Here is a 12,927-nt window from a genome sequence, read left to right as displayed (position 1 = left end):
ACCTAGATTTTGCTTTTTCAGAATCTGCAATGTGGTTGGCAGGCTAGATGATGGCGCACAGCTGTGATTATTTAGGCAGAAGGACATAAGGAATACTGTGGAGAACTGGGATAGCAACAGCTACTAGTCAGCAAGATCAGAACATAAATCCCTGTGATTGTGCTCTGCAACTTTATCAGGTTACCTGTGCACTAGTGCAAAGGTACAAACATATTAGTGCAGTGGTTCTCAAACTGGTGGGTCCCCTCCCTTTAAGGGGCAGGGGAAGGGGAGAGGCAGGGAAGCTACCCCCAGGATTGCACCTGTATGGGAGGGGCGAGAGGGGTGCCTGTGACTTACTTTATGAAGTCAGGGTTGCAGTAGGTGTGGGGAGCCGTGCACAGCCCTTTGCAGAGCTCCCCGAGGCTTGGAACATTTGGAGAAAGCTGGTGCAACGCACTTCTGTTTTTCAGGACATGCGTTGCGCCCGCTATCTACGAATGTTCCAAGTCTCGGGGAGCGCTGTAGAGGGCTGCGCAGGGCTCCCCGCACTTGCTACTGCTTGCTGCAGCCCTGTCTTCATAAAGTAAGTCATAAGCACCCCCCTTCATCCCCCCTTAGCAGCGCGATCCTGGGGATTGCGTCGCTGCCCTAGCCCCTCCCCCACAAGAACTTACTAAGGGAGTAAAGCTCCTTCAAATTTTGAGAACCACTGCTTTAGTGCATGACCAAATCTGCAACATTCTGCAATTCCAAAACAATTTCATGCTCACACATAATCAGATGTAAGGCAGCAGTCAGTTATGGACTTAATTCTGCGTCACATGAATCCAAATCAGCACTAAGCTATCCTGTTCCACAGTGAGCCTGATTTTCAAGGTAGAAAGCACCAGCCTTTGTGCTGCAGGCAAAATTACCCCAAAAATATAACCGTGAAGTGATTACACGGTAAATATAGTCAAATTTTAATCTGGTCTCTCTACAATGGCTAATCAATCAATTGTTCAATAGGAGGCAACCAGCTAATTTTATGTCTACTTAATCATGAGCAAATACATATTTAAAGATATGCTCAAATGTATGTAACATCTTCCTCTTTTGTATTTCCCTCACTGAATGCTATGATAAACTGTAATTTCATGCTAATATTGATGGTCCACCATCTGACTGACTTGTATTGGGGGAAAAGCTGCTTTGAGAGGGAGAGAAATGGATTTGGAGAGGAATGGCAGGGGAAGGGGGACAGCAAGGGATGATTAGCCTCTCTTCCCCTCCCACAGTTTTTTGCTACAACTCTTTTCCTCCAAGCTGATTATAGAAACAAGGGCAAACACACATCTGGGATCCCAAAGAGGGGCAGCTGGAGGAAGTTGCAAGAGAATGGCAGTGTGTGAACATGGAAAGGGTTAAGCACCACTTCCTCCTTCAAACCAAATCCTGAAGCTGATTTGCCATAATTTAGGCAAGGGTTAAATTTCTGTTGTATGTGTTTACGTGTAATAGGTAGACCTCATCCAAGGTGCAGAGCCAATAAGTTTACCAGGGGTATCAAACATAAGCGCCAGGGAACAGATGCAGCTCACATAAACTTTTTATCTAGCCCTCAGGAGCTGCTGAGCAGTGCTATTACTGTTGAAAGGGCAGCCCACATGAAAATGGCGCTCTTCCATATCTTAAAATATGATCAAGATTTGCATATTTTCTCTTCTGTCATTTGCTAGTGGGTTCCTAGATGAGGAAAAAGTGCATATTTTTGGTTATGAGCTGTTTAATGACATCACTTCCTGCCTAATGACAGTACTTCCAGCCCTCAGCAGGCATGGTGAATGCTATTTGGCCCTCTTTATGACACCCCATAATAGTTGCTCCTCGGGAATAATCAGATGGAGTCTGGACGGCAAGACAGAATCCTGGGTTTAGCTACATGTTATCCACCCAAGAGTATAATTCAATAACGAGTTCAACATGTTCCTAAACAGATGGCAAAACAGAATATTTTTCATGATTGTCAGGGTAGGGAACTCAGAGCCCACTCCTGAGCTGCCCGGGTTGTATGGCTGTGGCGGCACAGAAAATGGCTGCCAAAACATCTTGCGCACCCAAGGCAGCTGCCGGCAGCACCTCAGAAGTAGGGGACTTTCGTCTCCTTCCCCCAGGTAAGTGCAGTAGCCCCGCAATGGGGCTACTCGATTCATCACCAACCAAAAAGAATGTGGCGAGCCAAACATGGAGGCTTTAGATCCGGTAGTAGAAAGCTCCACTGGTCCCGCCTCCCTCCCTCCCCACTCCCTCCCCCCAGCACGCCTCCCTCTGCCCTCTTCCCACCTCCCCAACACGCCTCCTCCCTACCCTCCGCCCACCCTGGAATGCCTCCTTCCTGCCTCCCCCCACGCCCCCGTTTACCACTCCACTGCTCTGCGGTCCGTGCGACCCGCCTGGTGCTAGCCTACTGCCAGCCAGTGCTGGGCTAGCATCGGCAGTCGCCTGGCATTAGGGCTCGCAAACATGCCTTATGGCACGTTTGCAACAGTGAGCAACAGCAGTAAGCTGGGGAACTCAGGATTGGGCTCTTAAGTGAACATCCAGCTGTTCCTGTATCTCTTAGCACTAGCAGAAACAGAGGTGAAACACCTGGAAGAAAACTCTCCAAATAACATGCTGCAAATAAATTCAGGCACTGCCTACTGTACTTCAAGAAGCAAAATAGTATTAGATGAACAGTTAATTTTGACCCTATGGAGCCATGATAATGTTACTGTGTTTCTCAAGGCAAAATGACAGCACAGTAACCTGCTGAAATTTGATGACAAAATTCAACAAAATTATCAAAATTGTATGGTGGTAGTTTATCACCAAGGGTAGTTTTATCCAAATGTGGTTTCCTTGAGAACATCTGTTGGCTCCATTGTCCGCTGCCAACCAGATGTGGGGAACCTTGGGGGCTGGTGGCAGATTGGCTGGTGGTGGAACAGTGGCATCACTCAGTGTCACCGTTTGAGAGGACACCGACTGCTGGGCTACTGCTGGCAAAGAAGAGGGGTGAGGCCAGGTCAGATGTGAGAAAAAGGAGGAATAGAGGCACAGAGGGGACTATGGAGAAACAAACTAAAGAGGATGTGGTGGAGGGAGACACAGAGAGATTAGCAGAAAAAGGAGAACAGAGAAAACAAGATGGAGAAATGTTTGGAGTGTAGAAGAGGCAAAGGGGCAAGCAATAGAAGAGGAAAGGAAAAATGGAGAATAGAGGGGGAACTTGGTTCTTTGGGGATGTGGGCAGCAGACCTGCCCCCTTCCAGGCCACCCACAGAAGGAGACTGATAGCCTCTGATGGCCTCTGATTGTCACCTATTGGTTGAAGCCTCAGAAGCATCCCTAGATTCCTTCCCTGTAGGGTAAAAGCAGACTTGTAGCATCGGAATAGATCTGTATCACAGGGGAGGAGTAGTCAGCAGGAAGCGTGGCCCTTGGTTGTACCCATCCAGGAACTCCTTGCAATTAGAAGGCTAAAGACACTAATGACTTACTTATCCCTTATTATAGTACTAACCCAGAATGTGCCTTGAATTGGATTCTGCACTTTCATGTCTTCTCCATCTACTCATTTTGCTGTGTACCACCCATGCACAGGCCATGTAATACAGTAGTTCCCCCCCCCTAGTAGTCCCCCACCCCGTATCCATGGGGGATATGTTCCAAGACTTACTGCAGATGCCCAAAACCACAGGGTAAGTGACTATCCATATGAAGAATAGCCAATATCACTACCTTTGCACTTTGGGGCCATCATTAAGCAAAATTAAGGGTTATTTTCACAACAACACTGCAACAACACGGTAATGAATGTTGTCAGTGAGAATGCTAGAGGTGAACTGGATGCAAGTGAAGCAGGCCAGTCTAGGTAAAGAGGAAAGAGATGAGCCATGTACCCAGTGCAACAAGGCAGGAAGTTTTCACCATGTCACTCAGAATGGTGTGCCATTTGAAACTTATGAATCATTTCTGGAGTTTTCCCTTTAGTATTTTGGGTTGCTGTAAACTGCAGATAACTGAAACCAAGTCTGTGGATACAGGAGGGGGGGGACTACTGTAACCCATGTCACATATGAACCTATCCCCTTGGGATGACTCTGAGGAGGAAGGGACACCACTGCACACTAGAGAGCACTCTTTCCAAAAGTCACTGAGAAGGCACAGAAACTGTTCATGCATTTTAACTGTCTACCCTCTTCTCCATGTTTGATTGGAAGATCCAAAACTGAAAATACTTTTCTTCCCAGTTGTAAAATCTGTGTATGGATTCAGTCCATCATGAGGACTAAGAAAATGAGGCACAGATCACTCAAGGTTTACTACAGAACATAAAAAAGGGGCAACATTATTCACTGTAGTAACCTTTAGCCCTGAATGTGCCAAGATCAAGATTGCCTATATGGCAGCTGGAAATACCTCCAAAGACATATTTCAAACTCTAAACATCAACATCAGATCACAGAGACAAACACTGCCCCCCCCCTAAAACTCCAGTACAATAGTGAAATAGGTCATGATTTGAGAGAGCAAAGTAATGGGATATTAGCTCAAATCAACTGCCTTCTTCTTAACAATGGAAAATATGAACTTTATACAGATCTTTCCCCCAATTCCATTTATTTACTTTGCAATTCACAGGTTCCTATGAGAACTATCCCATTTTCCAGCATGGTTGCTGTGAACTACAATGCAGGAGACAGAGGTTTTCATCAAAATGCAGCTTAATTCAGCTTGGAACAAACCCATCTGTCTGCTGAATATAATTTGCTGGTGAAAGTCCCCAGGGAACTAACCAGAGTTCCTTGTTGTCTCGGGACCACATTCTCCTTTTGAGCTTTCCTGAAACATTATCCAGGCCAATTAAAACACAGCCCCAGAACTTTTCCTACAGTTTAATTAAACAGTTCTGCTTAAACGTAATGTACTTCTCGGAGCAGATGCTTTTCAGGGCTGCAGCAGAGGAATTGGAAAACGTATGCTCTCAATTCATTAGGCATTATTTTAAGACACTCATCTTTCTGAGGTTAGCAGGGATAATAAATTCACAAAAGTGAAGATGGTGCAGCTACAAACCTCACTCCAAACCTAGCAATTGTTTTTCCCTTTTAGTATAACACACTGCGACTTCCTATTTCAAACAATAAGCCATATACTTGGGTGCATATGCAAAGATTTTTCCTTGAGCTACTCTTTCATTGCTTGTTATGAAGTGTTTGGGAACCACTAAACCAGTGGTTTTCAAACTCTCAGGGAGAATTTGAGAGCCACTAAGTCTTTGCCGCAGGCAGTGGGGTGGGGGTGGGGGGAAGGCAGAGATGTGATGTCCAGCATCGCACCTCTGATCTGGGCACAGGGGTGTGTTGCCACTCACCGCCACCTGCAGCAGCCTCCCAGGGGTTGGGGGAGCCTGGCACCAGCCTCAGCAGGGCTCCCCACGCAGCGCAGAGCCCTCCAGAAGGCGATCATGACCACTTCCTGTTTCTTGATCTGCGCTGCGTTGGGAGTCCTGCTGAAGTTGGCGCCAGGCTCTTCCATCCCCCGGGAGGCTCCTGCAGGTGGCGGTGAGTAGCAGCATGCCCCTGTGCCAGATCAGAGGTGCCTCTGCCTTCCCCTCCTCCCAGTCCCTTAAGGGAGAATTGTCCAAGGCCCTCACGCTGGGGTGCCATGACACCCCAGCTTGAAAACCACTGCACTAAACTGGAAAGATTTGTCACTACAGGAAAGAAAAAGTGTGCAGTCCGATTTCCAAATGACTCATAATGCATTGTTTCAATTTCCTTCTTTGCTTAGAAACAATCAGGATGACCAGTGAAAACACTGAGAATTATTGGCAAACTAGCTGCTCATTTTTTGTGGTAGTATCTGCTCTACATGCAGGATATTTCCTGCTTTCTGATTATGACACAACATAGTCTGGACTGTGTCGATGTGATTACTGATACAATGTAAGCAGGGCAAGCCAAAGCCTTTCTGCCTGAGGCAGCATGCCAAATGCTACCCCTCTTACCTGGTGATGTGCCAGCCTCTGCTATTCCCTGAACTGGAAAAGGGAGAGTGGCATGGCACCAGGAGGAAATCTGAAGGAGAGAAGGTTAGTGAGTTAGTGTTGATGCTCTATTCCACCGCTCTCCTTCGCACTTCCTCTTCCACTCCATCAACCAATTCTAACCCGGGGGTGGGGGGAAGATCAGTGAAATTGAGAGGGCAGACTTTCTGTTAATCAGCAACTGGGTCGGACCTATACCTAAAGTTGGTATTGCTTGGTGGCAGATGATTTGTAAGCACACACAATAGCTGTAAAGCAACTTCTGTGTGTTCTGCTTCCTGACCAAACCAGGCTCCCCACTTTTTTGAACTACCCAACACCAATTTTCCTCATAAGGATGACCAAAGTCGAAGTCGACACAGTCCAGACTATGTTGTGCCACGAGGTCTGTGAAGTCATATTAGGGCACCTCCAGAGTACTCGTCTGTATTTTACCCCATTATGTTTTGAAAGCACCCTCATTCATTACATACTAATTTTACACTGACTAATTCTACCCTAGGGAATTATTTTCTGTATTGGATATAGCAACCTCCTGTATGGTCTTGAAAGAAGTGGAAAAGACTCTTACATCTTGTGCACACCATTAAAATCAGCTGCATAAGCTCAAGGTAGGACCGACTGGTGTGAACGTGAAATGTGTAGGTGTAACAATGAATACAGAAATAGTAAAATGGATTTTATACACACATAGATTAAATGAATTGTAGCACTAGTAATTTGGGAGTGTAAATGCTTTTTCAAAAATTAAAAAACACATACTCTTTGCTGGATATAAAACACTTTTTATTACATAACTTGTTGCAGTGAAAATGTATTCCAAGAATGCTGAACGTGATTACAGTACATTCCAGTTCCCTGATCATTATCTTCTTTGTGGGATAAGAAAACTTCATAAGTTGTCGGTATTCTCTCTAACTGGAAGAAATGCAGCACTTCCTGAAAAAGGAACAAGAGCCGGAGACCCGGGTCCCCCACCTTGCCACTTTGACCCGTCAGGAGATGCACAATGGAAGTGAAGCAAAATGAGGCACAGAACAGATGCTGCTTGGAGGCGGTATGGCCCATCTCTGAGAGGTTATATAAGCAAAGGAGGAGTTCGGGAAGCCAAGCAGACAGAGGATGCCTGCTGAGTGCAGAGACACACTAAAAAGCAGCAGACTGAAAAAGTCTGGTGATAAAGGACAAGGCAGATGCACTTTTACCAGCAGCAGGGTGTGGAGACACTAAGACACAAAAGGCATAGAAGCACATAATCGTCTACATACTTTTTTAAAGCCACCAAACCGCCCATCTGGCCACCACATGTCCCACTATGGTGATGGTTTCACACAGAACACAATAAACCTACATTTTTGTATGTTTAAAAGGACTGCAAAAAGGAACAAAGTCCAAAACACAGTTATTCAACATCCAGTGTAAGAGGGTCAATTATAAGAGTGCCAGTTGAGACCAATCACATCTTTGGCTGCATTAAGAAGCTACCTCTTTCTCTGTGATGTGTGAGTACCATGAGTGGAACTCTGCATGTCAAAATTAACCACAAGGAAGAAAGATTTGATCTCAAAACACAGTATGGGAAGAGAGAGGCTTAACTCATCGGCCCAAACTGATTTCCCAACTATTCTATTGAACTATTCTGTGTCAAACAGCTATTACCTGTGGACGGCAAATTATGGGCAAGATTTTTCTGAAATCTTGAAAGAGATTTAGATCAGGTCTGCAATGTCAGAAAGACCTTTCATTGATCTCCACTGAACTTCACTTTGTTGGTATGAGCCTAACTATAGAGCCTGTCAATATAGTTGTAAAACCTGATTTGGTCTACCAGGCTGCCAGTAATCCTCCCCAGCTTCATAGGGAAATCTGACAGACATCCCCTTTACCCCCTCATTTCTTAAAATGCTGAACAACCATGACAAAAGACAGTTCTGTGGCACTATATTCAATATCCCTCTCCAGGTTGACTTAGAGCAGTGTTCCTCAAACTGCGGAACCACTAGGTGGGTCGCGAGCCAATTTCAGGTGGGTCCACCTTCATTTCAATATTTTATTTTTAATATATTAGACTTGATGCTACTGTGGCATATGACTGCACTTGGGGAAATGTTACAGATCTGTACTTTTAACAGACTACTATGTATATGTTTTCAACAGTGATAATAAATAGGACTTACTACTGGGTAAATGTAGGTAGGATTGCAGCCTAGGATTGTTAAAAATTTCCCTGCTAAGTGATGTCACTTCCTGTCATGACATCACTTCCAGTGGGTCGTGACAAGATTATTTTTCTAAAAAGTGGGTCCTGATGCTAAACGTGTGAGAACCACTGACTTAGAGCATTTATTAGCACTTGTTGGGCACTGTTTGTTGTATTAGGCCACTAGTCCATCTAGCTCAGCTCTGTCAACACAGATTGGCCGCCACTTCCCAGTTTTAAGGCAGAGAAAAATTCCCGTCTAACTGAAGATGTCAGAGGACTGAACCTGGGACTTTCTGTATGCAAAACATGTGCTCTACTAAGGTTGGCCCACCCATGAGACCAACTGATTCAGTTACCTCAAGCAGGGGCACCCACCTCCATGCTCCCACTTGCCTTTCCATCTTCTAGACTGGAAAAGGAAGAGGGAGACAGAGCAAAAGAGGAAATATAGAGAATGGTGAGGTTAAAGCTGAACCTCTCTCTTCTCCTTCTCTGCCCCTCTTCCTTTTCAAAACCAGAGAATAGCTGGGTGGTAGTCACCAGGTAAGGGCAGATAGCATTTGGTACACCATCTCAGGTGCCAAGGGATCTTGGGCTGGCTTTGTGTTGTAGTACTAAGCCTTAGGGTGCAGTCCTAACTCCTTATGTCAGTGCTTTCCAGCACTGACATAAGGGCAATGCAGCTCTGAGGTAAGAGAACAAACATTCCCTTATTTTGAGGACTTCATGAGTGACACCCAACTGCAGGATGCAGCACATGCCCCATTGGCAGCGCTATGCCAGTGCTGGAAAGCACTGACATAAGGGATTAGGATTGCGCCCTCAGTGCTTCCCTTAAACGTGATGATTCAAGATCCTGTTCAAGTGGGAAAGAAGCCAGATATGCACTGAGCTGATTGGCTGAGGGCTTGTAACTACACCTCCGGAGTTTTCCCAATTCTTTTAAAATTGAGTATGATTTTACTACCAATAACATCATTAAGGCAGCAAACAAATGTTACATCAGCTAAATGTGCATGAGGTGCTTTCAAAACAAAACAAAACCAACAGCCAGACAACCTGCCTGAACTGGATGATGAGTGAAAAAGAGATGCAAACAAATAATTCAATCAGCATTCAGTTTACTGCCACAATACAATCAGCACCATGAATGGAAGAGACTCACTCTTGTGAGACCAAGAAAAAAAAATTACACCTTATCACACGCTATTTCTGAGCTTCAGTTGGTCAAGACATTAAACATATTAAGGGCTGATCAAAAGGCACTGCTATGAGGTGGTAGGTACAACTCTCACACAGACCGCTCCCTCAGGTCTGCATGATACCTGACATAGCAGGAAGTTGTTTACAATGCAACTGAATGAAAAGTGTTGCACATGGTAAACCATCCGTCCAAGTTGATTCAAGTCATTCACTTGCATCTTATATTCACCAGCGCACCCCCCCCCCCCAGTAAAGCAAGGTTGAGTTGGTATCTCCCAAAACAGCAGCCTTTCTCTATTTTGATTTTGGTAGAGTCTGGGTATGTTGAAGGGAATACTTTTCAGAGCATTAAAAAAAAAACCCTATATTTGTTTGGTAGCAGGTAAACATAACAGTTTCATAACAGTTACTATGAAGATCTATATTTACACATTTATTGCTATTAAAAGTGTCTCCAGCTCAATTCTAAGAGCTGACAACTGAGATACCACTCTTGTTCTTTTGGAGGTAATATGGAACAGCAAATACTGACTGAATGGAAATAACAGGAACTTTTTCGTCCTCTTTTCATTTGCAAATCCTACTGTGCTCATTCAGAGCAGTGTTGGCTCTAGTAGTGTCAATGGACTCCACTTAATGTAAATCAGATAAGGTGGAATAGGACAGAAGGTCCAATAAGAAGAAAAGAGTTAATTAAGAGTTCCAACAATTCCTAGAACTTTGCCTTTTACTTTCAGTGCCTTAACTTTCTGAAGTTAAGAATCTGAAGCTGTCTCTTTTTCAGTGGCCTGTTCCTTTAGCTTCAGCCCAACGCAGCAATAGAGTCACTGAAACTTTCCCAATCACACCTCAATGCCTGGAAAGAATCACTTGATTAATTTCTGCATGTCAGGCTCCTTTTGACAAAGCACAAGAGCAGAGTTAGTAAGAATGAAAAAATACGCAACATTTTTAGAGCAGTAAGATGTGCCTCTACTGTCTTTCTCTTCCATGGCTGAGGTTACAGGGGGGAAAAATGTATGCAGTTTTATGCAGAACAGCATAGCGGGGATTGATCAGCCTCTGATGATATCACAGAGAAACCTCCCCTTGCTCCCATTCCTCAGAAGGGTTTTCTGCAAGAGACCTTTAAAAAAATTGAGGCAACAAATGAAGAAAAAGCACTGCATAGTCACAAATATTTTAGAAGGGCATCCAGCTTGTATGAACAGGGGGACAGAGACAAGACTAATGGCCAAGGGCCCAATCCTATCCAATTTTCCAGTGCCAGAGCTGCTATGCCAATGGAATATGCACTTCCTCCTGTGTTGGGGAATGATGCTGTGAGTCAAGAGCTCTCATTAAACTCTGGCCAAAGTAATGCCATTTTAACATCAGTTCTGCCTCTGGCCTTAAAGATACTTATTAGCAAGAAGCTTCAAGCTACCCCTCACCCAGTGTCTTGTCCTAGAGATAGCTGAGCCTCACGAGTCAGTCTGCAACAACACCTCAGAGCAAGGGCAACCTAGGTCAAAGTGCCTGTGGTCTCTTATCTCTCCAGTACAGTCCAGCTCACTATGGTAAAGGGTGGAGGGATAGGCCAGTGGGTGGGTGACTGGGCAGTGAAAGTGGAAAGTTACTGGACCTTTGTCCCCTTAGCTTTGCTAGCAATGCCTACAAGTTGAAAGGAGTATAAAAAGCTAGCTGCGTCTAGCTACACTTGTGCATGATCTGAGACAACTGGCCTCCTTGCTGCCTTGCTTTGGAACCAGCAATAAACAAGCTGTTTTCTGCTATACCTTCCCTCAGAGTGTTAAATTGGGATGCAGCGCTATGGGGAACGAACCTCACGCTGCCTTTGTGGGTTCAAGGGCAACAGGGAGGCAGCGGTGTAGCTAATGATCATGTAGCCCGGTGCCAAGCTCAAAATGTTGCCCCGGAAGTGATGTCACAACCAGAAGTGACATCATGTCCAGGCTTTTTAAAAAGTGAAAATTGGGAGGAAACCACCTCCTCCCCCCCAGTAGCTCACCACCCACTTGCTCTGCTGCCTCCCCCTAAGTGGCATAGCTAAGGCATCTATCTGCTACCCAGGGTCAAAGAAGATTTTGTAGAACCCCTGCATGATAAAATCAAATTTAATTAAGTAAATAAATAAAGTTATTGGTTCCATGCTGTATCATAACAACATCTCATTGGCAGTCAGAAGCATCAGTCTCATAGGTCAGCTTGGAGTTAAGTAAATCCACTCTTTGTTCCACAAGACAGTTGTGTTTTCATTTTCTGGTTAATTGGTCATAACTTTTGATAGAATAAAGATATTCTAATGCAGTTTATTTCATTGCATTCTGCATTAAATTACCTTTCCAATGATATATAACATGATGGTATTATTCATACATACCAAGATTTTCACAATTTTGGTCACTAGTGTCAAGCTCAGCTTGTTGCCCCCCTAAAGCTTGATGTCTGGTGCAACTGCTACCCCCTGCACCCCCTTAGCTGTGCCACTGCAGGGAGGCAGTCACAGAGGCCTCAAGGTATGGAAACATTTGTGACCTTACCTTGGGCAGCATTATAGCTGCATCGGTGCTGGAAAGTTGCATAGAAATTGGCCCTAAGTCTTCACTCAGTTCACAGGTTGGCTCATCTGTAATTTTAGTTGTGAAACTGGGCTCACCTCACAGCTGAGGGATGTACTGCAAGCACTTTTTAAGTATAAAAGATAGACAAAATATTTAAAAAGGTAGCAACCCTAGCAAAATTACTTGAGAATGATATGGGGCAAAGGCAGATGTTTCTAACGAAGCATGTTATGTCCTATTTTCACTAATACTATGTGGGCACTTTGGTCCTGAAGATATGGGGGTGCCAATCCTATGCTTCCCCAGTGCCCAGGAAGATAGTGGTGGCCACCACTGTATCTTACATGTCCAGGGAAGCTCCCAGAGGTCTCCTTGGAGTGAAGGTGTTATGCAGGATCGAAAGAGACCACTGAAACAACATAACTTTAAGGCTTTTATTGTGAGGAATGGAACCTGACCCAAATAACAACACCCTTGTTCCAAATTCCCTGATTGAGTGAGGACCTGAGGCAGGACCTGAGGCAGGCACTAGGCAGGCAGGAGGCAGCAGGACTTGAGGCAAAGGCTGGCTGGTTGCTCCCTGGCTCTCAGTGGCTCTCCCAGGGGCTCCTTGCTGCAGCTCTCTCTCCTCAGTTCCTCCTTTGGCTTGCTCTCCTCAGCTCCACTCTGCAGCTCCTTCTCTCCCAGCTTGCCTGGTGATCTTTCTTCCTCTGCAGAGCTTGCTCTCCAAGGCTTCTCACAGCAGCTCTTCCCTGGTGGTCTCTCCGCTCCTTGCTTGTGCAGCCCCTTTTATAGGCCTCTGCACACAGCAGCCTCTACCTTCCCTCCACTGGTACTGCAGCCTCCTCTCCTGCAGCAGTTTTCCCTCTGGTCCTCCTCAGAAAAACTCAAGTTTTACACAT

The 12,927-nt window shown here is 45.1% G+C and overlaps 1 protein-coding gene across 1 annotated transcript in view; it reads right to left on the bottom strand.

Moving 5' to 3' along the window:
• Positions 1 to 12,927, bottom strand: part of PIK3R3 (phosphoinositide-3-kinase regulatory subunit 3) — a 316,724-nt gene that overhangs the window by 290,053 nt on the left and 13,744 nt on the right. The window lies entirely within an intron of this gene.

The sequence above is a fragment of the Tiliqua scincoides genome, chromosome 4 (genome assembly GCF_035046505.1).
Source record: "Tiliqua scincoides isolate rTilSci1 chromosome 4, rTilSci1.hap2, whole genome shotgun sequence".
Taxonomy (NCBI): Eukaryota; Metazoa; Chordata; class Lepidosauria; order Squamata; family Scincidae; genus Tiliqua; species Tiliqua scincoides.
Note: the sequence above shows the minus strand (reverse complement) of the source record. Positions and strands in the feature narration are given on the sequence as shown.